This window comes from Alligator mississippiensis, chromosome 7 (assembly GCF_030867095.1).
Source record: "Alligator mississippiensis isolate rAllMis1 chromosome 7, rAllMis1, whole genome shotgun sequence".
NCBI classification, from domain to species: Eukaryota; Metazoa; Chordata; order Crocodylia; family Alligatoridae; genus Alligator; species Alligator mississippiensis.
In genome coordinates, this window is record NC_081830.1 from 69264400 (window position 1) to 69291441 (window position 27042).

The following is a 27042-nucleotide window of genomic DNA, read 5'->3' on the forward strand; positions in this document are numbered from 1 at the left end:
GGCCAGGTCCTGCCTCCACGTGCCCCAGGCTGGCTCCATGAAAGCAGGACCCAGCCCGGCATAACATGCAGTGCCAGGCCTCTGGTGACAACCTGAGCAGCCCAGTGCTACCTGAAGGTGCACAGTCCTGCACTGGGCCAGGCTGGACATGCAACAAGTGGCACAGATGGCTTCAGGTCTGAGGTGGCTGGGGCCGCACTATGCTGTGCCATGCTGCCCCATGGGGGGCTCTGGCAACAGTGGATCCTGAGCACCTGACAGCAGCTGCTGCTGTGGAGGTGGGGGACTGCTGTGCACTCTGTAGGGGAGCACTGTAGAGATGCTCTGGCTGGATGCCTGAGTGTCTCTGGAGGACCCAAGTCCACTTGACTCGGGGCACAGTACAGGACCGTGCCTTGCCTTGCTTTTTTTTTTTTTTTCTTTCTTTGTGGGTTTTTTAATTTATTTATTTTTATACCTGGATTTCAAATTTTGAGCCCTTGCTGCAAATATACAGTGTGGGGAACATTTTTCCGTTTGCAGCGTGTCTCTTGCGGCGTCTCAAGCTGCTTTGAGATGCCACAAGAGGCACATACATGCTCATCTGGACTTGCCCACAGAGTTTATAGCTGCAATTTTCCTGGTCACCCATTGACTGATACTCCAGTTGTCATTGAGGGTGGCATTGGCTTTCAAATAGCTCTGTAACAGAGAAGAGTGTACTGGTTCTAACAGCATATATAAAAGGAGTTAATCTGAGTTAATCTGGCTGTTCTACTTTAGCTCTTTTGGCTTACTGCAGTAAATCTTGGTTACATGGTTTACAGAGACCTCACTAAAGTAGGTAGAGGAGCTGACCAGAATATTATTTCTGAAATTAACATAAATAGGATAACTTGTGGAGGAAATTACTAATGACTGGAAGTAAAAGTATTGAATTTGACTTAGTGGATTCTCATTTTACCTGAACTGGTTTTGTCATCCAAGATTTTACTCTCTAAACCTATGCATTCTTCCTTAAATTATTTAAGAGAAAAAATGACTACTGCTATTTTTATGGAGACAGAAACTGTATTTCAGTATGATCTGGTCAAAAATGAGATCACTTTTTATGACAACTTTTTGTACATTTCAGCTAATGTCTTCTTGGAAAAATAAACCAAAAATGTATACTTTAGCTTTTTGATCAGGTCTAGTTTAATCTGCAAATGGGTTGAAACCACAAATTTTTAGATCTGAACTTGTCTTAACTGTTGGAGGTATTTGGGTGTGCGTTCCAGTTTGGGCTAATCTCCAGTTTGAATTCACCAGTAGAGCATTAGTTCACACTTTTGCAGTGTTTAGTTTCAATGCTATTATAAGATATAGCAAGCGGATAAGAAATATGCACCTGAACATTAAACACATTACTGTTGGAACCATAAGGGGAATCCATGGATCCAGGACTGAGTGCCAAATGTGCCAAATGAGTGCTTGAGGTCAGACACCCGGACAAGTCAGCTAATATTCTCATATTTTGGCTTTTTTTTGTAAAATGTGAGTAATAACAATACATATCTCATAGATTCTGCGTGAACTCTAGGTCAATGCAATGATAGCACTGGACTTACTGGCATTTTCATCTGTTGACCTGGCAAAAGGTATTGGAACAGGTGTAAAGCAACAGAATCCAGGAGGATAACATGCTGTGCATATGCTATTTCTAGAAACTGCATACTGCATGTAATCTGTGATTACAAATTGAATGAGACAACACAGCACTGAAATTGAAGACGAAAAATGGATTTGGATCATTCTGCCCATAGTCAAGATCATAGTTTTTTTCCATCATTTCCCACATGAGAGTTTTCTGTTGCTAAAGTGATCTCCAGGTCTGGAAGTTTTTCTTGATATTCTATTTGTTTCTTAGTTCTTAATTTATTTTATTATTCCTAATTGTTGGTATCATGCTAGAATACTGTAGTCCTAACCCTTTTCAAATATTTGACTTGGAACATAGTACAGCTCTACATAACTCTTTTAATCCTCAGTCCTTTTTCATCAAGTGTTACTGCATTGAATTCTGCTTGTAGCAGATAGGGCTACAAGAAAGTTGTGCATTAAACCCCTCCCAGTATCTCCTGCTGTATATTGCTTTTATGTATACAGGCCAAAATTGCATTGGTCTCTTTTTTTTTTTTTTAAATCCACATCACATTGTAAATACGTGCCTGTATGTCTCGCAAATTTTATGTCCATTATTGCCTCCTCTAGATTTCTTTTAATATGAGTGCTGTAGCCACATTTCTCTTGCCAATTGAATATCTGTACTTTCAAAAGATTAGTTTGCCTTTCCCATATGAAGTCTCATTTTCTGTGTAGAGTGCTAATCTCTGATTTCCTTCCTAGAGAACTCACTAACAAGCCCGATGGGAGAGAACAGATGGTACTGTCAACCAGACAGTGGGGCCAGTGCAATGTGTATGTGCTACTAGATTACCATGTTTTGGCCAGACAGACAGAAATGGCTTCACCTCTTAAGCATTCTAGTTCCTTTGATTATTCTATTTTCCATCAGGTTTTGTATCCCTTGGTGGGTTTATATCTTCGTGGTTATCTGTGGCTCTTTGAAGGCGAGGAGTTATATTTGTTCTCTGCAGTGCACTGCTGCTCTCTGCTCATTCAGGCTAAGGATGCTTTATTTATTATCCAGTACTTCTACATTTCCAAAACACTGCACAACTGATAACTAATAAAATTTCACAAAACCCCCATATGATAGGAATGTGCTTTTAGTTTAGAGTTCAGCTGTAATTAGTGTTGAATGCAGATTCAAAGCACGGTGAAGAGTGATGATGGCAATGTACAAGGTAAGTGACAGAAGAACATTTTTTCTCACTATCACCTTCCAAGAAGACCAGGACGAGCTCCACGTGGCTTTCCCAAGGAAAAGGGGAAATGGACTGCCTCCACCTTACTTTACTCCTTGTTCATAATGACATGCCAGGGCCATTATGACACACGATAGCAGAACCCACAAGTTCTCTGTGCTTGTAACTGATGATACAAGACCTGCAAGGCACTGATGGGATGGTTCTATGCCACTTGGCACGGTTTCTTTTTAGGTATTACCTGGGGTCTGTTCCACCAGATTTTTGACCTCTTAATTTTGGATCCAGTCACAAGCCTTATCCTGTGATTCATGGTCTGCCTTCTGCCCCCAACCATTGGCTGCTCTCTGAGGTAAGACCTTGTTAACTATGTCAATTGCAGTTAAAACCCATTGAGAAAGAAACTACTCTGGGCCTGCCCTTTAGTTACCGTTACTCATGAAAATACAATCCAATTTGTGCTTTCCTAGAATTGTCTAGGAGAAAAATGAGCAGGGGTCATAAACAAACCTGGGGGTTTATGAATGGAGTGAGTCAACTGAGGAATACATGCCTGGAAGCACGCAGTATTCTGTCAGATTATACTCTCGGCAAAAATGGTCTGGAATGTCATTTCACAAACGGATAAAATATGCTTTTGCTAGTTTTTATCACCCAAGCATACATTATTGATTGCACATTGAAGGTGGCATGATTACTTTTTGAATGAGCCAATTACAAGGGCATAAAAATATTTTCTGAGTGATGCACCTGAGCTGTGCTACCAATGTGACAAGAGTTAATACTTCCCTGAGCATGAAATGCTCTGATTTCTCTTCTAAATGCTTCCTCCATATAGTTTTCTGTACTACCATGCTTTGTATTTTTTTTTAAACAGTTACTTTAAAATTATTTAAATAAGTGACCGACTGCAGTCCTGTTTGCATTTTGAACAACTTTGTTATAGTATTTCATGGAGTTATCACTGAGGGTGCTGATGACAGAAGAGGCAGCAGATGGCAATGTTGTGTTATAAAAGCCTGAAGAAACTTGGAACTTTCATGAATTATATACACGTGCCTGTAAAGCTAATTGCAAAATGAAGAGGATAGCTACCATGCAAGATCCGTTGCTTCCACTTCTGATCCTGGTGCAGCTAGGGTATAAAGCCCTCTTTCTCATGTTTCATGGTCCCTTATGTTCTGGCGGTGGTCACTTCTGGTCTTTGACGTAATTTAGAGTAGCTCGTAGGGTGGTTCTCAACCTTTTTAGACTCAAGACACTCTATTAATAGATTCAACACACCCCTTGGAAAATCTTAGTTTTCACTCATTTTTGACTACAGAAAAAATAATAGCAAATCTGCTGTTGCAGAGAACTCAGAAACCTACAACAGGCCAGCATGTTTTTCATAATATGTATTCCTAATTGAAATCTCTGGGTTTATCTTGTGAATCATGGTTGCACGTCTAACAGTGCTAATATTGAGTGGCACCCTTGAAAGGATCTCAAACACAGCAAGGTACCATGGCTCCCTGATGTGAGAATCACTGGTCTATCACAACCCTCTTGGTGAATTATTACAGCAACAGAGAATACCTATAACATATTGCACTTTAGCCCAACCCCTCACCATCCTGATGTGCCCCATTTGTTTCTCATCACTCTCCTGGCATGGCCTCACCATAGAGGCTGTCAGAGAAAACAATGTAAAGCTCTTCTATTTGGTTGGTGTTTATGGTTTCTGGGTTCTGGCAGAATCAGCATTCAACATCTCCCTCCTCCTCCCCTTCCACTCCCCCGCTGATGAAAGCTGGTTGGATCCTGCTCCATTAGTTGTTCTGTATGAATTTGGCATCTACAATTGCAGGGCTGCCATGAGCACTCATTAGTGTATATGAATTGCAACTCACTGATTTATTTTTTGATGACTGCCCATTAGGCTTGAGTGTGGCTTTTGAATTTGCACATGCTTGTACAAAAGTGTGCATATATAATTTTGCATAAATGTGATAACTGATGATTATACCCAGCTGGCTGGCTTTGCTGTTAATAGGAAACATTAAATTGAACAATCTATGGGTAACTCTTTGGGTTATACTTCAAAAGTAGGATTGTGGAGTGCAATTTTCAGCAAAACACAGTACAGCCTGTCCACTAACCTTTACATGCCACAGTATGCTTTTGAGAAATGTATACACTTATGCAAGAATAATGGAAGAATGCATCTGTCTGCCTGTCTCTAATTGGGAAGCCAGAATAGAAAAATTAATGGGCCTTTATTCTTAAGGTGACTCCAATTGTGGAAAATTGGATGCCAAGAAAGTTGTAAGTGCAAATTGCAGAATTTGGATGTCTATTTTATTTGTGGGACCGATCCGCTAATTAGACATTTAAATGCTGTTATCTGCACCTACAATTGATTTTTGGGTGGCAAATTGCTGCTACATAATTAGAGGCAGTCTAAAGAATTTAGTTCATTAGCCTCTCTGGTGCATAAATTATTCCAGTGGGCTTTCAATTTGAGGGTTGTTTCAATTTTTCATTATTGGCAGGAGAACAAGCAAAACAGACTCTTACCAGATGTTGATGTGCCTGCCACTGTTTGCACGGAGCTGCCTTCAGAAGGAAAAGTGGAGATTATGATAGCTGTGCAGGGTTTATGTTGAAGTGTAGCTCTGGGTTAGGGCTTAGAGTAAAGATTAGAAAAAATGCTGGCTGTGAAAATGAGATTTGTTTGAACCTGTGTGCTGATGGATGGAAAAGGCCAGATCTAGAGTTTGAGAATTTTAGGATTTTCTTTCTAAATACTGTTTTGTTTGTATTAATCTATAAAGTAGATATCTCTTTATCTTGTGCTCTTTGTTTCAGTAAAGGGTGACATGAAAAGTTGAAGTAGCCCATTCTTGTTTCTCCCTTTGTCCTTTCTTGCATCTGTGACTAGATTTTGTAAAACAAAGTATGATTCTCAGGATAAAACTGCTATGGTGTGGATAGAAGGCTCAGAGCCTGTTCAAACGGGGACCATTTCAAAAGGGTAGAAGCTGATACAGCTGTGTGTGGATGAGTCTAGAATGATTTAAATGGAGCAAACCTACTCCAGCTTTAACCCTGAATGAAGAAGTGTTAAAGTTGGAGTAGCTTTGCTGCATTTGAATGAGGATTTTAGAATAATCAAAGACCCAGGAAGGGGTGAGGACATGTTAAGAACTGAGCTAAATTTATCAAGTATATTCATATCTGGTGTAACTGGTGAATTAACTGAAGAATCACTGTTAATCATACCTGAACCAACATGTAGCTTATTTTGTTTTGCAAGTCCTCAAATGCACTTTAATGAAACTGGAAGAATGTTCCCAATTTCTGTACAGTTACCCATCTATATGTTTGCTTGGAATTCACTTTAATTACCAAAGCATTTGATGTTCCAGTAAGGAATTACATTTCTTCAACTCTTGGGATTTCTGACCGATGGCAGGACCAAGATGTGCAATCTATTCATGCCTTTGTGATCTGAATGATTTTCAACATTTCCTGAAGAAGTCCAAATTCAGATGTTACCACAACTTAAACAGAGTTGAGGTAGGACAGGGTTTTTGCCTTTTGCCCTAACTTTTTGTTAATTAATTTACTCAGTGCCTCACTAGAGGCCAGAGGAAGAGTTAGCGTATGCTTTAGAAGTTCAGAATATGATGCTGAGGAACTAGGTTAGGAACTTATCTGTAAACAGCCATGAGTGGATAGGATGTAGGATTTCCGTTCAGTGCTGTTATTATTATTTGAAAGAGCACTATGATCTTAACATTTTGTTTATAACAAAGATTGTCCTCTTGGAATAAAATCTGTTCTGTCAGATCTAGCAGTAAGTCTGCATTGAGACTCTCTATGGGCATGACCTCACAAGTGGGAACATGTTTCTCCAGGGATGAGTAGCAGTGGTACTACTTGTGCCACTGCTACTTGTCCCCAGGGAATTGCTGTGTCACGCACACTCTGGCGTGCAGCACGTTGCCACGGGTGGCCAACTGTGCCGGCTCCAGCAGCCTTACCTGGGGTCCTTGGGGCCTCTGGGAGCTGCAGTCGTGGTGCTTCTGGAGCAGGGAGCTTGGGTGGAAGCTGGAGTATGGCTCTGGCTAGCCTGGCTCTGGTTTTGGGTGGTGCATGCTACCACCACATGCGTCATCCTGCTTTTTTAGGCATAGATTATTTTGCAGGCATGCCTGCTTTTTTAGGCACTGCAAAGTAGCAGCATGGGGAATGCCTGCATGTGTGATGTGTATGACATGTGGCACCACAGAGGGCTTTGCGGTGCTGCATACTGCATGTCCACACTACTCTGGACATGTTCTATAAGGCCGTTTATAGATGTTACATTTTTCTAGATGTTGCGTATATATACAGCATAACTTTTTGGAAAAGCAGTCTTTAGGAACTCAGATAAGCAGATAATCACTGAAAATATCATTCCCTGCGAGGGAAACTCAATTGGGTTTTTGCAAAATGATAGAGGCTATGGGGCACTAAGTAACACCTCTCCAAGTCAATTTGTGCCAACAACACCTCATCCTGCTAAGTATGAGATAAATTATAGGTTCTGGAACAGCACTTTAGATAACTGCAACAATGTAGCAGTGCTTACACCAGCTTCTTATTGCCTCCTAATTACTTCCAACGTCTGTTAAGGGGCTCTCAAGTGTATAGACCGTGTGTAGCCAGTGCCTCCTGCCGTGATGGTCAATGATCATCTGCTAGCCCTTAATTCGAATTTTGAATGCAAATCAGTTAACATGGAATAGGAAATGCTGAACATGTCTACAAGCAGCCTAATGGACTTTTACTCCCTAAATATTAGATGCTCAAACACTTATTTGGAGCATTTCTGGAAGCCATTTTGAAAGATACATTTTCTGTCCCACTTACAAACATAAATAAGCCCTCAACTAGTTTGCTAGCATCATCATATGGCTGGTTAGCAACTTTCTTTCTGTTCTTCCAAAACAGCATCTAGGTAACGTTACAAAATTTTCTGTTTGCCTTGTCTGCAATTTCAAGGTCTAATTAGCCTGAATGGATTGTTGCCTAAAGCTGTCAGCTTGGCCTCACAAATGCATATGCAAAATGCAAACAAATTGTTTACTCTGACTATGTATGGCTGTATAGTATACTAATGTGTTGGAATGGTTGCTGTGAAAGCTCTGTAAGCCTTGGGTCTAATGCTAGATGATGTCACAGGGTAATTTTGCTCTGGGTTAGTGAGAACATTAACTTTGAGTCGTTTGCTATTTCTTGTATAAAAGTATGTTTGACCAGAGGCAGCTAGTAACGAGGAGCTAATGGAACTAAGTGCCACTTATGACAACTTTATTTTTTGTTTTATAAATAAAACTCTTTGTGTACATGTACGTAATGGAGGGAACACTAGCAGGTAATTCAGGGGAGGGGAAAAAGGGCTAGGAGATTTGAGACCTCTTTAGCAGCAGAATATAGAGCAGTTTGAGCTGGTAAGAACTGGTAGAGGTCTAGCATTAAAAAACCCTTCCTCCCAGTAATGAAAGGACAGCTTTACCTCTTTTTATCCCACAGGAGCAGCAGGAGGAAACCAAGACTAGGAAAGATGAAGCAGAGGAGCTAGTGACTGTGATTTCAAGGAAGAGCAGGGAGGGTTCTGTTACTCAGGGCCTTCTTCCACATTGCACTTTGAGCTGCTCACATGGTGACTGGTGTTAGTGCTAGCTTAAGTTTGGAGCAGTTGCACCTTAAGGTTAGAAACCTCTGATTCTCCCCAACCTGCACAGCTGTGACTTGCTACTAGAGGGCTGGCGAGCAGAGACCTGATTAAGAGCTATAGCTGTGAGTTGCTACTACAGGGCTGGTGAGCCAGGGTAGGCTTCTATCTCTGCTCTAGGTGGGAGTGTAGGAGAAATGGGTTGGGGGTGGTGGAAACATGAAACTGGGAGGTGGAGAGTTAATGGGATGGCATGGGTAATGAAATGGGAGATGGAAAACAAATGGTGGTAAGGGAAGAGTGGTGAAATGAAGGAAAGCAGCCAGTAAGGGATAAAATAAAAAGAAATAATAAAAAAGAATTTAAAAAGAAATGAAGAGGAAGTAAATTAAAGAAGGTATCATGTTTTAATAAATTGGGATTGGGTTGTGTGAGTTGCTTGCTATGCTTTCTGGGGTGGCTAGGAGGTAGGAGTGGTGAGGGAAGGCACTTTTCGGGGAGCTATTGGCCCTACCCTTGGAAGGAAGCTCCAGCTCATGAGGACCTGATTGAGCCCCCTACTTTGTTTCTCTGCACCCCTCCAAGACTCCGCTTCTGGACCCATCTGTATTTTTGTTGCCCTGTGGGGTCAGGCCAACTCTCAGGATCTCAATATTGCGCTGTTAGACAGGAGGGCGTGGTGTACAATTGCACAGGCACGCACTCAAAAATCAATTGGGTGTGTACATACACTCTAGGTGCACATACCCCCACCAGGCATGCACACGCACACTACCAATTCAGGCACATACACATCCAAAATTACCAGCCTAGGCAAATGCACACCTATCACCAATTCAAGCACCTACACACACTATACAGACCAAAAGAAATTAGACCAGAATCAATTACCAATATCTGCACACCCAATACACATGCACAGATCACTAATTCATATATCATGCACACAGTGACATACATATATATCAGTTCACTCACCTACACATACACACAGGTGAGTTTCTAACTTGGGTGGTGTGGTATGTATGTATGTGCTTGGTATACTTGGGATACCTGGGGGAAGGTTAAGGTAAGAGAGAGAGTGGAAAAAAAGGGGAGGAAGGAGGACCCAGGAAACTACAGGCCTGTTAGTCTTACCTCGGTGCTGAGGAAGGTCTTTGAGAAAATTATCCAGGACCACATTTGCGAGGGACCAGCAGGGGCGATTATGCTTAGGGGCAACCAACATGGGTTCATGGGTTCAACATGGTCCTGTCAGACCAACCTGGTGGCCTTCTATGACCAGGTCACAAAATTCTTGGATGCAGGTGTCATGGTGGATGTAGTCTTTCTGGACTTTAGGAAGGCCTTCGACACTGTCTCTCACCCCATTCTCATTAAAAAATTAGGCGACTTTGGTGTTGATGGCTACACAGTCAGATGGGTCACAAATTGGCTGGAGGGCTGCACCCAGAGAGTGGTGGTGGATGGGTCTTTTTCGACCTGGAGAGATGTTGGCAGTGGGGTCCCCCAGGGCTTGGTCCTCAGGCCTGCACTGTTCAACATCATCATTAGCAACTTGGAGGAGGGGGTGAAAAGCACCTTGTTCAAATTCATGGATGACACTAAGATGTGGGGAGCAGTGGGTATGCTGGAGGTGAGAAACAGGCTGCAACTAGATCTAGAAAGGTTACAGGGGTGGGTGGATGAGAACAGGATGGTCTTCAGTACTGACAAGTGCAAGGTACTGCACCTGGGAAGGAAGAACCAGCAGCACACCTACTGGCTGGGGAACTCCATTCTAGTCAGCACAGAGGCAGAAAAGGATCTTGGTGTCATTACTGATTTCAAAATGAACATGGGCCACCAATGTGGGGACATGGTCAGGAAGGCTAACCGCACCTTGTCATGCATCCACAGATGCATCATGAGCAGGTCCAAGGAGGTGATCCTCCCCCTCTATATGACATTGGTCAGGCTGCAGTTGGAGTACTGTATTCACTTCCGAGTGCCGCACTTCAGGAGGGATGTGGACAGCATTGAGAGGGTCCAGAGGAGGACCACTCGCATGATCAGGGGGCAGCAAGGCAGGCCCTATGAGTGGAGGCTATGGGACCTGAACCTGTTCAGCCTCCACAAGAGAAGGCTGAGGGGGGATCTGGTGGCCATCTACAAACTGGCCAAGGGGGACTAGCAGGCTATGGGAGAGGCCCTGTTCCTCCAAGCACTATTGGGAGTAGCGAGGAATAATGGCCATAAGTTGATGGAGAGTAGATTCAGGCTAGATCTCAGGAGCACTCTTCACAGTCAGGGCAGCTAGGATCTGGAACCAACTTCCAAGGGAAATGGTGCTGGCTCCTACCCTGGGGGTCTTCAAAAGGAGGCTAGATAGGTCTTCAAAAGGAGGCTAGAATCACCTAGCCAGGGTCATTTGACCCCAGCATCCTTTCCTGCCCATGGCAGGGGGCTGGACTTGATGATCTGCTCAGGTCCCTTCCGACCCTACCAACTATGAAACTATGAAAGTGTAGGGGGTGAAAGTTGCTGGGACCAGGATTAGAACTGGTAAACTAGAGAGAGCTGGGTTGAGGAGCTGAGGCTTGGGGTTACTTTAGGTTACTGCTGGTGGAGACTGAGATGAAAGTTGCTGGTGCTGGGATTAGAACTGGCAGACTGGAGGGAAGTTGGGGTAACTTAAGGTTAATTGGTTTTAATTGAAAGCATAAAGTTGGCAGAGCAAAGGAACAATGCTAGGGAGAAGCCTAGAGGCTGGAGCCAGAGCAAGGAGGCTAAAAGGGCGCCGAGAGGTATGTGGGGAGAGGAAAACTAGGAGTGGTGCTGTGGGCGGGAAGGCTGGAGAACACAGAGAGAGAGAGTGAAAGAGAAGGTAGATAGGGATTGGGAAGAGGTGGCAAGAGGCAAAAAGAGGCAGCAACAGGACTGAGAGCCTGCAGAAAAGGGACAGAGAGGAGGCAAAAAGTGGTGGGAACAGGGCTGAGAGCCGAGAGGGAGAGAGAGAAAGACAGAGACCGAAATTTAAGATAGAGAAGGGACCAGGGCTCAGTAAAATACAACCCAACTTGGGGTTACAAATGATAGTGGTTTTATTGAAAAGGGGAGATGGTGACATGATGTTTGATTGGTTCCTTTGTGCGTGCACACACACAGACAATGGCAGCAGGGGTTAAAGAGGCTTGGTGCACTGTCTGAAGTCTGGGAGGAGAGAGAGAGAGTCTAAATTGGAAGAGGACATACGCAGGTGATATCTACTTATCCCAGGCTGAAAATGGGCCCTTGATGGCCAGTCGGGGTCTCCTTCAGCTCGATGTTGTCCAGAGGGGGTTGCCAGCAGGGCCTCTGGGGTGGATAGGTGGTGTGACATGGAGCTGGTCTGGCCCAGATGGAAATGGCATTCCCAAGGAGTCAATCTTCATTACCCCTTTTTATGGGGCAGACTACCTCTGATCTCCTATGGGGAGGGCCTGTCCAGGCAATGTCAGTCCTGTTCCAGAGGGTTTCAGGTGTTCTTACTGAGCATGTGAGCCTTGGCACAATGGTGGGTTGCCTCATCTTTTGTTTCTTGAATGCTGAGGGTGGTTCCAACGGCTGGGTCATTGGTCCAGGCATTGGTGTTGATGATTTGATCATGCAGAGGGAGTTATTTTTAGACCTACTGCCATTGTCTCTCAAGCACTCTCATTCATCCCCATTCATTCAGGAACCAAGTTACATAGGAGGGGTAGGTGTGAGTCATGGGTTACCCAACTGGGCATGGGGATAAGATGGAGGCTTGACATTTCAAGATGGAAACTTGACATGACTCATGCTAACTTACATATATAGGCCTAAAACAGTAATCACACAATATAAAAGCAGTAAAAAAAAATCAATACAAACATAATAATTATCACTTAAAGAACAGTGGATATCTATATCAAAATTGCAGGGCACTTATTTGCAAAGAGGGGAGAGAAAAATAAAACTTACTACCTAAAATAAAATGTTAAAGCTTATTCTGTATTTTAGCTTATTTATACTTATCTATAGGGAATAGAGATAGAGAGCAAGTCAGAAAAAGTTGGGGAAGGGGAGGGAATGCTTTTTAAAAGGAAAAAAAAAAGAAGAAAAGGGGGGGGGGGGCTTGCTATGTTTTGAGACCTGGCTATCTGGCATGTGCTCTGCAGGAGTTGGCTTGGTGCCAGAACTACCCATGGACAGTAGAATTCAGGGGGTGGAAAACTTGTCTATACACAACAGCAAAGTGGGGGAAGCTGGGAGACTGCAACTTGGATGGCTCATCTCTGGGTAGTGGCCACACATTAATGGAACATGAGTTGGGTGACATGGATCAGAGAGCAACCTGCCCTAGTATGGTGCAACTTTAAGCCACCTAAAGTGTGCTTAGAACTAGTTATTTGTGTTAATGCATGGACAATCCAAAGGTTAAGAGCTTGAGAAACTGCCGAAAATTAATGTGTAACAAGGCCCTGAGAAGGTATGGGTGGGAGTGGGTCTGTGACCTTGTGAAGGTAAGAGGAAGGACAATAAGCAACAAGAACTGCCAAGAAAACTGAAGGAGTTTTGAGGAAATTGAGATATAGAAAAATAAAAGGAGTTTTGTTTTGTTCTGCTTGTGCTTCTGGGGATTATGAATTGATCTTTTCCTGAGACTCAAATTGGTGGTGTTGGTACTGTGCATATATCAGCTGGGGAAGCTGGAATGCATAAAGGCTAATATCTTGTTCTGGAACTCTTCGCTGATTGACTGCTTTCATCTCTGTTTGCACTGATTGGTACAGTATTCCTTCTGGGCATTTGCTTTAATTAAAAAGAGATTTGTGTACTACAAGAAACCCCCTAAAACAAAGCACACACACACACAGCTAACCAATCTACAAATATAATTTCCTTTTTTTGCCACTTTTACTCTTGTTGAGTAGTATGCTGCTCCACAAGATATCAGTGGCACCCCTTTTCAAGGAAACATCACAATGCAGGTAGGATTGGCAGAAATCAGGCAGTTGTATTAACTTACTAATATGCCATTCTATACTTAAGCTTCTAGTATGCCATACTCAAGTTATTTTCATATTACTCTGTCCTTTGTGTAATGTACCTCTTTGCTTATATTTATATAATGCATTCTTCATGATGCTAAGGTACTGCAAGGTAGTGGTTTCTTAAATGCTGTGGAAAGCACAGTTAATAGCCAAAGTTGTTCGGTAATATCATTTTTTTTTCTGCACTTGAAATATTTTCTGTAAGAGACTACTGAAATGTTAAGGATGGAGTGAGGAGACAAGCATCATGTTTTCCACTCCTCAAAATAATACTCTTCTTTTGTTTAATTGTTAAGCTGTACTGCATAAAATAAATACATTTGGGTGTGTAAATGAGTTAGAGGAGTAAAATGCCATGTTATGACAGGTTAAAAAATAGGGATATGAGCATATTTGAAAAGATAAGAACATTATTAACATCAGTGAGCAATGAAATTGAAACAGGCAGAGTAGAGCAAAGCCAGATCTAAGGATCACTTACAATAAGCGACTCTTTAAAGCGTCTGTAGTACAATTTAGTTTGACCTTTAGCTAAAGACCACCTCTCCTAGGTGGCTGAGTTTTGTTCATCCCTCAGGCAGTTGTTTTACAGTACTTAATCACTGACTTTCAAATGTCAAACAGTTTAGGTTGGGAGAAGTCATGTGCATCATACATGAAAATTCTTCAAGACTGAAACTTTACCATGAACTTTAACCTGGATAATGTTGCTCACTAATCTTTTGGGCAAATCAGAGCTGTGTTTTGTGTGAATCCTTCCTCTCCAAGTGCATCAGGTTTTTGTCTATGACTGCTTGAACCCTTGAAGGATGCATCTTTTTTTTTTTCTTCTTGGTTCTGATGTTCAGGTCAAAACTCAGATGGAATGCAAATGTGTGTGCACGAGAATGATTAAGGGCCTGGAGGACAAACCGCATGAGGAAGACAAAGGTATCTGGGACTGTTCAGCCTGGGGAAGAGAAGACTGAGGGGGGACTTGGTGACCATCTATAAATATGTAAGGGGTGAATATCAGGAGCTGAGAGAGAAACTCTTCACTAGGGCAGCCTGGGGAGGAAAAGGAATGGCCATAAACTGTTACAGGATGGTTTCAGGTTGAACAAAAGGAAAAACTTCTTTACAGTAAGGGTGACCAGAATCTGGAATAGACTTCCCAAGGAGGTGGTGCAGTCCCCATCTTTGGAAGTCGTCCAGAGGAGACTGGACAGACATTATGCTGGGATCACTTGATCTCAACAGTATTCTTGGGAGCGGGGGTGGGGGGTTGGACTCGATTATTCGAGATTCCTTCCAGACCTTAATTTCTATGATTCTGTGGACTCCAATGGCTGATACCCAAGTCAAGGCATACTCAGTAACATGTAAAGGCACATTGTTAAGATGATAGGAAATTGCAAATAGGATATTTCCACCTTGAGTAAAAATCAACCTTCATGTAAAAACGTGTAACCCAAATTGCTTCACCAGAGATTCATTTTGCTCAGTCCGTCTGTGTCTACCTGGTAAAACATCCAGGTGGATCACATTCTAATTGTTGTTTTAATGTTGGCTACTTGTATTGTTTAGTCATTTAGTTACCATCAATTCATAGAATCACAGAGAAGCAGGCCTGGAAGGGACCTCCATAGGCTTCTAGTCCAGCCCCCAATTCATGCTTGAATTTTATATAGTCTTAGCACATTCTGAATAACAAAACCATCAGAGGTGCAGAAGCCACTTGGTTTCAGGTTTAATGGGATTTGTTCATGTGGATTTACTTTGTGCTCTGTGTGTAAACAGTCAAATGCTCTATCAGTTGCGGCTTCACTTGCATTAGTACTGAGTATGCAAATAAAAACAAAGGACATAACGTAGTGTGCTGGTGTCCCCCAATGTGTCTCATCAAGACAGATGGTATTTGTCATCTTCAGTACATTATATATTCAGTGCTGAAGGCTTTTTCTTTAGCTGGTGTCAGAAAGGGCAGATTGAAGAATCGGAGTAAGAGCCTTTAGAGTAAAGAGCTTGGGAATGAGAAAATTATCCTTGGTAAATTTTAAGATTCAGTGTTATGACTAATTTATTAAATAAAATATTTCCACCCTATAGAAGCTGAAAAGCAGTTCAACTCTAATATGTAAGATGAATTTGAATAAATAATTGATGTCCTGTGTTTAGAAACATTCTGCTAGACGTGTGATACTAAAACCTTGTGCAGAATTCTGTCTCCAGCACTTAAAACTGTGCAAGCCAGCTTACCATACGTCATTCATTTTATGGAATTGTGTAGAATGGAAGAACATGATGGCATTTGCTCCATTTACTCTTTTAAGCACTTTTCACTTCTTAAAAACTCCATTTGGTGCTTTGGTTAGTCAGCTACTGCCAGTGGTTTAACAAGGATCCCCCACAAACTATTCTTCTTAGCCTCTGATAAATGTCATGGATTTAAAATTCATCTGCTTCCAAGGAGCAGTGTAGGTGCTTGAACATTTGGCAAGCAAACAAATATTAAATGCTGGAAGTAGGTTTACCTTATTCCTTCAAGAACGTACTGAATCGGCTAATATTGCAGTACATTGATCAAAGCTTATGAAAGCAGAGAAGCAAATACAACAATTTCTTACTCCATGAATATTTTCACAAAGTCTTCAAGATAGATGTATCATGAGCTTAAAAAACTGTTGTTGTTCACAGCAAGAGGGAAGGGAATTCAACCCAGTGAACAAGGCTTCAGCTCCAGCTCCAGCTGGTCCATACTACAGACCAGTTGTGTCCCAATGCAAACAACATGTGCTTGCACGACTGCATTTCTGTAAGATCTCATTTAAATGAATTAGGGCTATGCATCGTTTGCACAATTAGTTGCAGGACTGCAGTCTTGCACAATATGCACAAGACAGATGAGTTGCGAGTTTTCTGGGCTCTATAGCTTCAAATTTAACTTTTGTGTATTCATCTACTAGCAGTTGTGTTTCAGTTTTATAGGTTTTCTTTGCATTTTTAATCCAAAGTTTTAGTGAACAAAGATGATTTTTGACCAATCTTAGTATTACTTTCTACAGTTCTATTAATTTCCTGTGCTACAAGAGTGACCTCAGAGATTGGAATGAAAACTTTAGTCTGCCTTTCACTGACCTGAAACGATATAAAGAATAATTGAAATTGATTTATTTTGTTCAGTCTGCTCAAAAAAAGGGACTTCCTACTAGCAGCTACTTGGTACTTGATTCCATTACCTCTTTTTTATTATTTTTTATGTAGCTGTTACACTTTGGGCCACATTTAACTCCACATGGGAAGTGGTGTTGTATGCTACTGATGCAGAGTGCATTATTTTTTCTAGAATTTGATTCAAAAGCCTTTGGAAGTGATTGGAAACTCCACCAATGGCTTCAACTTTATACACAGACATCTGAAGGTTGGACTGTAACCTGAACTGTCTATCCTGAATATGGGGTAGAACAGGGATCTTGCTATGGGCCCGGTTTGACTGAATCAAGGTTGGTTTACTTCTGAACGAGAGCCTCTGTCTACTCAGAGATTTAACATACTCTAACTTGTGCACGTTCACTTTACATCTTGATTTGTATTAACTGGGTGTGTCTACGCAAGATGTTTACTGCGCAGTTGACTCATTAACTGCGCAGCAAATGTTTTGGCATCTACATGTGCATCCCTATTCAGGAGCAGAAAACTAATAAACTCTGCAGCAGGGTAGTACCTGAAAAATTCAAGTACTACCCTGCTGCAGAGTTCTTTCATGCTCAGCAGCACTGTAGATGCTGCCCCAGCTGACTAGGACACAGGGAGCTTCCAGGCAGTCTCTGCATTGAAGCATCTTCATGACCCAGCCAGCTGTTCTGCGGCATGTGGAGCCCAGATGGAGTAGCCAGCCCAGCCTGCCTACTGGCTAGCCCCATGCTGAAGCATATTTATGCCTCAGCAAGCCCCTCTGCAACACATGGAGCCCAGTTGGAACAGCCCTGGTCTGGCAGGCTGACCTCCCATGTCCCTGGCTAGCTCTGTAAGGTAATAAGAACCTTTTTCAAATGCCCACTGGATGTATTATGAGTCTTTCCAGCAGCATCACAGGCAGTGGATTGATTATCTTATTTCCAGACCCACTCAGCATAATATATAGTTCTGAGGAACCATCACTGCCATCCAGATATATGATTAAGGGAATGCCTTCCTTCTTCCACCCACAAAATCAGAAAAATGAAGGCTTTAGGAAGTGGCCAGGAAGAGCCTTAACAGCATGCCCTGGAATGGCCTCTCATGGAAATGGTTCAGCTGTTCTACAGGCGTGTTGCTATTGCAGGTCTAATTAGCAGGTTGTCTTCTCAAACTGTAGAAATTGTACCAGATAGAACATGCACAATAGTAAGAGTTAGGACGGCAGTGATACACAGCCTTGCCTACTTTTGTCCGTCTGGTATACTGTTTCACTGATGGAAAGTGCTGGCATTTGTGTTCCACTCTGTCCTGAGTAAGGAGTGCCTATCTGACACAGGCAAATCTGGCTGCTCTGACTAGGCTCCACATGTCGTGTGTGAATAAAATCCAGAACAATAAGCCCCAGAGTTTATATGTGTGCATTAATCACAAGTGTTGATGAGCCCACTGAGTCGCAGCGTTGTCTTAGTTTTGCCCTGAAATCGTGGAGGAAGTAAAGTATTCCTGCATAACTTATTCTCTGCAGTGGCTGCTCATGTGCATAGGGAACTGAAATTTTGTTCTACTTATTCCCTGTCCATAAGAAAAGCTGCTTTCTAACAGGAGGGTCCCATTCAATTGAGTATCCTTGCAGCAGATTAAAGGCATCCCTTCAAGCAGGGCTTATTACTGAACCCTAAGCATGTTCAGTTGTGGTCATCAAACCAATCAACAAGTCCTTTGCTATATGCCATTGTAGCTGAAAAATCAGTGACAGCCTAACCTTCAAAAAGAAATAATGGCGGCATCTTGAGTTTTGTGGGGTGGTAATTTCTGATTAATGCTGTTTGTTGTTTTGTTTGTATCCATTTTGGAAAGTTATATTATCTCATGCACTGATCAGCCACATCTGTGATTCCTCTATGAAACTATAAACATCTTCCCTTGTGGAGAAATTCTTAATGAGGGGTGAGGTATATTTGTATATGTGGATTTATTTAATGTGCTTTAAATTGCTTTAAAGTTAAATGAGTTATTAAACAACTATTAAAAGCATTCTGTTAATGCTGAAAAATAGTTTATATTAAGATGCTATCTATGCCCTGGCAACCTATCTGATGGATTCAGAAATGTTTCCTAATATTGAAAAAAAATGCACAGTAAGAGACGATAATTGTGTATTCTGCAAGAAGTCATGAACCCTTTCTTCTTTTAATTCAGAGCAGGTGACTTCTTATGACAAGGTTTAGTACTAGTGGTATTGTAAAGAAAACAGCAACAAAAACATGCAAAATGAAAGGGAAAAATCTTCAAAAAAGAAAAAGCTCAACCTGCCTATGGTGTTTTTTACCTGTCGAAATGGGCACAAGTTGGCTTTGAGTCAACTGGGTGCATGTTTAAAAAAAAATAATAGCCACTTTATTCAATTTTATAGAAGAACAAAATACAAAAAAGTGAAGTGTCCCCATTGGAATGAAGACTTTATATATTCCATACCATCAGGACATAGCAACCTAGAAAAAAATGGAAGTTGAAATGAAGAACCTGGTGATATTTTGGCCTAAAGCCAGTTCTGTGTGAACACAGCAGCACTGCTAGTTGTGTGGTCCAGAAGCCCTCCTTTTAACTATGTTTCTGTGCTGGCAAATGAGGCATCATGGGAGAACAGAGAAGAAAATGTTATATGCTACTATTGTCAACATATTACATATTGTAATGCAGGCAACTCATCCTGTGTGTGGATACAAGTCTGCCAGGCTACAATAGCAAAACCAATAATTATGTTTCTGCAAAGTTTGAAAGAAATACAGTTGAGTTACAGATATGCTAAAAAAAAAAATCAATGAGACTCATTTGCATTATTCTGGCATATGCATGACAATAATAGATGGCGTGAAGGCTATTGACAGTCACAATCAGAAGTTCAGTTCAAAGCCTATGCATGCCCAACTACTAAGAAAGAACTCCTAGACAGTTAAATTTGGTGTCACATTAATGATGACTTCTCTGCCAATAGTAAGGGGTATAGCATATGTCAAGTCAAGTCAGTCGTGTGGTTGCTGTGATGGTTGGGGCACCTTACATGCTGTTGTATCGCTGGTGATTCTTCTGGCAAAGTGACCTGGTGGCACACATCTCGTCTCCAGGTATGGATGGCCATTGGCTTGCAGGTAGCTTATTTGCCCTTTGTCCAGTCTTGTTTTTAATTTTGCTGAGTGTCCACACACCCTCCCCACCCAGGCTAGCCCAGGTGAATGCACTGGTTTAGTTGCCAACATCCAGACCACGGAATAGGCTGTACTAGTTTACATGGTACCAGAGAGCAGACTAAGAAAGTCCTGCCTAGTAAGGCCAAGAGAATAGCATATGCCTAGTACCCATTTATCATTTTCTTTGTTAACACACTATTCTTTCACCAACAGGGTGTTGTACCTTCAATCCCATGAGCTCTAGAACACGCACCTATTGAGAAATATTTTTCCATATTTGGCAGCCATGCAGACTTCACTCTGAAAAAGCACCCTGTTATTTTTTGAGTATGATCTAGGAATAGGATTTTACTTGGGTACATTTTTCCTTTACCTCTGTTCTTTCCATTAGCCAGGCTGTCTATATAGTTTTGACAGTTAGGAACTAGCAGTTCTGAAAGGAGTGGTGCTATCTTACCACTGCAGTGCCTTTCATCAGAAAATGATATTGAAATATGATTGAGACAGCTGGCTACACTGTTTAAGGGATGATCTTAAAATTTCGCTATCACATTGTACACTCTTACATTATACTGTGAGTTTCTAAAGCAGAAGTCCATATTGAAATTTTGTAAGGACTTCTGTCTATGAATTGAGGACATAATAAAACCATATTTAAGTCTCAAATCTGTTACTTACAGCTACGTGAACCTTAATACCATTTACTAGTAGAGTGGTTACAATTAGGATTTCCTTTAAAAAAAATGTTAATTCATATAAAATTCTAGGGTGAAATCTTGCTGCATAGAATTCAATAGGAATTTTGCCACTGGGTAGATTTAGATCACTAATGTGTTTTAAAGTAACTTGCCTGTCTGATAAAGAATATTTCACCTTTCTTTAGCAGTGTGGCAAAATTCACTGGTTCCTAACCAAGAATAATCTGAGTCTCAAGGGAGTTATCATTCCATATTACACTGAAAATCTCTAAACACCTTCATCCTAATGGAAAAATCTTTCACAGTGGACAGTTTGAAAGATGTAAAAGTTATTCTCTGTCACTGAGATTTTATGGGTAAAGATGCTTCTGAACTCTCTCTACTAAATCAGAGCTATTGAAAACATTTAAAAAGTTTAGCACAGCAGAGAAAATTATACTTGCAGAAAATTATGATTTTTGCTTTTGAATTGCTTCAAGAGCACTTTACAACATCTCTGAGTCTAGCTCCTCCTACAAAGTCTACTCTGGATGCGAGTGGAATTTATATAGCAGAAAACATAATGATAGTCATGCATTCACAAGAAATTCTTATCAGACAAAATGCATTTAACACTTCCTAGCTGCATCGGGATTTATTGTGAATAACATTCTCTAAGATTTAAAGTGACTTAAAATCTGCTTGAGATTTAAGAGACTTAAAAGAGAGGAGCTTTGGGGATTTACAGTAGTTTCAAATTTGCAAATGCTAGAAATAACATGAGCAGAGCAACACTTTATTGATGAAAATAAATAAAATTATTTCTCTTTCCAATAGAAAATGGTGGAAGCATCTCCTTAACTTCTGATGATATATGGTAAAGATGTAGTTAAGCAGAAATCTGCAATCCCAGGTTGCAAATTACGTTGAGTTATTTTAGAGACAAATTCTGGTAGTTACTCAGCCCAAATAGTTTTAATTGTCATTGTGCATTTATGCCATTGTAAGGGCCTGATCCAAACCTTGTCAAAATAACTGGGAGTCTTCCCATTGACTTTAATGAGCTGTGGGTCAAGCTATAACTTAGAACAACATTTAATGCTGGATATAAATGTATTCCCCTCTTCTGAGGATACCAAGGGCTTTTTCATAGTGGTTCTGGTTCATTTTCAGAAAGTACAGAGTCATGACTTACTTGTAGTCAAGATTTGCTTCCAGATGCTCAGAGTTGCATTTGTTTGGTTGGTCTGAAAATCTGTTATGTGAAATAATGGAGCTCAAAGGCTAGGTACAGACATTCAAAAAGCCCGAGGCAGAAAGCCTGTTTTGTAGTTTTCTGCAAGTGGTGTAGTTTAGGTCAGTCGTGAATAGAAAACATATCCCCCCTGGGGTGCAAATCTTAGACTGACTTCTGCCATTTTTAAACTAGTCTGTGTGCTGAACTTCTGTTCTGTTTATGGGTATAAACCAATTTTGTGTGCTGAACTTCAGTATAGACTGGTTACGGTATAGACTGGTTTCCGATCACTTATATAGGTGTAGCCCAGGTAACTTGGGTATATACTCCCTTCTCCAATGGAAGAGGATTGTTAGCTGGCAGGTGTCCTGTGGGGTGGGAACTGTAGACCGCTCAGTTTCCCTCTGTCCCTAGAACCAGGCCAGGATAGTCAGGGGCCTTAACTATATACACATGTATTTACATTAACTTATCACAAGGGAAAGGAACATGGATATAAACATATGTACAATGTATGTATATATTTATAAGATATCTAAACCAGTAACATAAACAATGCCCTCTGGGTAAATGCCATAAAACCTTATACCAGTGTTCCAGATACAGGTAAGTATTTGATCTGAAACAGATAAACCCCAAAGATAAACGCAATCCCAAGGAGAAATCCCAATGCCCTTAGGCTTTTCCCAAGCCCTACAAAGAAGCTGGTAACTTTAGGTGGGCCCTCTCGGTGGGACTTCACCTTTCAGGAGCCCTTAACTAACCATGGGGGGGGGGTTCCCCTCCCCTGTGGGAATCCTCTTTTCCCTGCAACTCACAGCTCCCACGCCTGAGGGTGGTCCTCGTCCTCTGTGCCAGGCTGCTCTTTCGCCTGCAGTGGGCTTCGGGGGGGGGGGGGGTCGCTGTCCCCTGAAACAAGGCTCCTCTATGCAGGGCTTCTGGGGCCTCTGGCTTGGCCCTGTCTGCTGGCTCAGTAGCCTGATCACCATCTGACTCCCTGGACTCAACCTTTTGCTATGGGTCGGAGGCCTGGCCTGCCTCGTGCAGCAGCAGGCTCGGTCCACTCCCAGACCCTCCGTGCAGCGCCTCCTGCACCGAGCTCTGAGCCTCGTTCCGGGGGCAGAGGACCTGAACTGCCCAAGTGCTCCAAAGGTCCTACTCCATGCACTGGCCTGTGCACAGTGTCTCTGCCTGCACACCAGAAGTTGCAGACCTGAGCTGCCTCATGCAGCTCCCAGGGTCTGGATGCTGTGTGCCGTGATACACACCAGGAGCCTAGCTGCTGAGCTGTCTGCCGTTCCCCACTGATGGAAGTCTTCAGGGGTGCTGCTGGGGTCCTGCTTTGCCCTGCTGAGCAGCTCTCCTCAGCTCTTCTAAGCCTTGCTCTTCCCTCTTCTCTGTCCCAGATGTGCTTCCCTCATGCTGGGCAAGCAGCTCCTTTTATATGCTCCAGGGCTCCAGCCCTGAAGTGTTCCAGACCTGAGTGTTGCAGTCTTTAATCAGGTCCGGGGGGGGGGAACTCCTCTCCCCCTCCCCTCATGAAAGAGGCATGGCTTCACTCCTCTTGCTGCCTCCTGATTGGGGGATGAGCTCCACCAATCAAAACAGCAAGATTTCAAGCCTGGGACTCAACCTAAGCTCCGAAAGGCAAGCCTGCTACACTGGTAAAAGTGTAGTGTCTGTACTTGACCTGAGACAATCCCTGTGAACCCTAATGTGATTCCTTTCTTTGCCAACCAAGTGACACCACCACAGGGTGCACAGGACACCTAGCAGATAAGAGCAAATTCTGTGCAACACAGGGCTTGTCTGTACTGTATCAGTGGTTTGTCTCAGGAAGAATGAGAGAGTACTTATTGCCCATGACCCTCTGACCTGAGTCTGCTGCCATCTGCCCATTCTTAGATAAAGAAACCAAGAGTTCAAGTTTAGATGATGGGGTATGAACCCAGAGCAGCCTCATGAGCAAAATTCTGGTTTGGGAGTGCATCAGCAGACTTCAACAGGGTACGTCTGCTCAGACCTGTGCTCCCTGGGGCCTGATGCTAATGTGGTATAGACAAGCCCTCACTATATGTGCAGAAGCAGAAGTCATTGCCATACTGAGTGCTTGACCTGAACACAGGAAGAGGTGCACGTGTTATGCAGGAATTGTCTGTGTACTGACATATCTACTGTATTGAGCCAGTGCTGGATAGCTGATGGAAATGCATAAGTGAGCTAGATACAAACAATAGCTGGTAAGGATTTTAGATTTTCTTTTGGTTTTACTCATGTAAAGTAAACCAAGTCACATTAATAGGGTCATATGGAACGATAACCCAACAATTGATAAAATTACATTTAGACTGAAACTTTACATTTACGTTAGTTTTTATTTGGTTTGTAATTTAAATAACCAAATTCAGTGCATTGTACTCAGTCAGTTTTCTCTGTACGAGTCTGAATTTTGTAGAAGCATTCTGCTCTCCTGTTAACTCTACCATTGTTCACTAATGATGCTGCAAACATGTATTCATGTGAGTAACTTTGATTCCATGGGCTACACCCAGAGTAGTGATACTACCCACACATCCACAGTTGGCAGAAGGAGGGTCCGAATTATTTATATTTTATTTTTATATTATAATTATTTTCAAGACTACTTTGAAATTTGTGACGTCATAAAGTACTCAGTAGAGTAAGTGTAAGTAGCATGAAGTAATGAACTGCTGATTTCTGGCTTTCCAAGTGTTTTTGAAAAGAAATAAAAAAAGGCGCCATTTATAAAGAACAGTTGAACTAAATTGAAACAAGTGGGAAAATTTCAAACTGGTGTTGCAGGCATTGTAAACTTTTTCTTCTTCTTTGTTCTTCATATGTGTCAAACTCCAGCAGTTTTTGAAACTGTATCTAGCCCACATCATACTTTGCACATCTGTAGAAGCTTCTGCTACATATAAATTGTTTTGCTTTCAACTGCTTTGTATGTGCATTATCTTTATGTCAAAGCATTTCTCAACTTGACAGTTCCTTTCCAAGGTTCTTGCCTTCTATTACACAGGCTTTTTATTGCTTTGCAGAAGAAACTTGCCACAAAGTTGTTTTTATGCTTTTCCTGATTATTTTACTTTCTGCCACTGACAACACTTCCAGCACCTATAAATAGGGGTACCTTATGCATTTTGCTCCATTTAACTTTTTAGCCTACTTTTTAGATCTTGCTGAAGAACTGGTGATTTTATTTATTTTTTAGTTCTTTAGTTCTCTTTCATGCAAAGCAGTGTTGGCATTAACATGTTGTCATGAGTGATTGCCTGTGCCAAGAGAATCACCTTATTCTTTTGAGTAAAGATGTCAGGAATTAAGCTGGAGTAATTTGCAAATAATATATAATTTAAAATAACATATTACTGATTTTTTTTGTCAACCTTTTTAAGCAATGTTAATCCACTTCAGCATAGATTCATGGGATCCATGAATAGCACAACTGTTTCCTTGTCACTTTTTATATAAAGCCTTTTGTGAGCTATATCAAACTGTACCTGTACTCTGAATACTGATGCTCCTTGGGGAGCCAAGTTCATGAATATGCTAATATCTATTTCTGTTTTAAAAGAATGACAATATTCAACATACACACCTATCTCAAAACACTTTTATGAACATAATTTCAGCCTCACAACACACTTCCCTTTCCCCATGGGAATTTTTACATGTACAAGGGTAAACTAAGGCAAAGAGGTTTAGAAGGACTTGCTTAAAAGTTTAGAAAGACTTGTGACACCAGTACCAACGTCAGAGCAGAGAGCAAACTAAATGATCTCATACTTACTCCTCTACTCTCACCACTCAAACAAACTGCCTCTATGTCCTCAGACAACCGAAATATAGATGGGCAGATAGCCCAGTAAAGATAGAGATATGAGAGAGGAGAAATAATGTGATAGTATTGACCAAGACAAACTCTAAAACATAAAGGGAGGTAGATTTTTTATAGTATTTCCTTGTAACAGCAACTCTTTGAAGTCTGGATATCCTTTTTCTTTTTACAATTGTCCAATCACTTTTTTGTATCCTACTCCTATGCTCTTAGCTTTAATGAAAGACTTCTTATACTTATCTCCAAATGGTTTCATTGAGTCCTGTTTCTTGGCCATGAATAAAGTGCATCTCTTCATATTTGTTTACTGGGTTTTCATAACTGTTAACATAACCCTTCTCCATGGTATTCATTTAATTAAATCCAGGACAAATGTATTGTTTTGTCAACCTTTGGGTTGTTGTGCACAACTGTTGCAGGCCAGGAGTCAGCAACCTGTGGTCTATAAGTTGCATGTGATCTGAGAAAAGTTTTGACACATCCAGCTGGGCCAACAGTGGCCTTCAACAATGGGAGAAGTTGTGGTAATCTGCAGAGGCAGCAATGGCAGCTGGATTGCAATAGGAGACCCATTTTAGGACCACCCTGAATTAATTTGGCCTGCCATTGCTAGAAGATTGCTGACCTGATTTGTAGAGATTGGGTTGGATTGGGTTCTCTGTGCCAATAAAGTATATGAATGAAATCTTCTTGCCCAATACTTGTTAATACATTTTTAAGTCTCTTGTATTATCATGACTGTAAACCAATTTAGGGTAACAGGCTTGATTCATAATCTATAAGTGTATCTCATAGATAAGTCAGGAAAGCTTGCATCACCAAGACCTGAGGTAAAGCATAATTTACATTCTTCACTGTCCTTACTAAATCAGTATACAGGATCGGTTTCTCTGGCGTGGTATATGGATGAAACGTTGGATGTAGAGTTGGTACAGAAACCCTTATGTCGTTCCTCTCCCTTATTGGTAGGAAGAGCCTGTTTGGGGCTAGAGCAGTCTGAAGAGGATAAATCTTGCAGAGGCAACGTGAGGATTAAGGGACTGGAAAGATGATCTTTAGGTTCCCTTTACATGCCTATGTGTGTGCAGTGCACTAACATGTTCCTCTCAGATCTGGGGTCCTTCAAGATCAGCCAGGTGTAAGAAGTTCAAAGAGATTCAAATACATAAACTCTTGTGCTGTTGAACAGTCCATGGCATATTCAGTGATAGACATGCTCCATCTCCTGTAAGAAGATCCTTTATTGTTTGTTTTTTTTCATTATTTAAATTACTTGGTTTCAAACCCACAAATCTTTATACCAGGCTCTTCCTGCCTGTTTTATTAT

At 41.6% G+C, this 27042-nt stretch overlaps 1 long non-coding RNA gene across 4 annotated transcripts in view; it reads left to right on the forward strand.

Annotated features, from left to right (window-relative positions):
* The window catches only part of LOC109284177 (uncharacterized), a 76554-nt gene that overhangs the window by 19425 nt on the left and 30087 nt on the right, over positions 1-27042 (forward strand). The window contains exon 1 of one of the 4 annotated variants that reach the window (XR_002091531.2): positions 14382-14522. The exons of the other annotated variants lie outside the window; for them this stretch is intronic. This is a non-coding gene — a long non-coding RNA (uncharacterized LOC109284177). Of the gene's footprint in view, positions 1-14381; positions 14523-27042 lie in introns of those variants that run through there. 4 annotated transcript variants of the gene reach the window in all.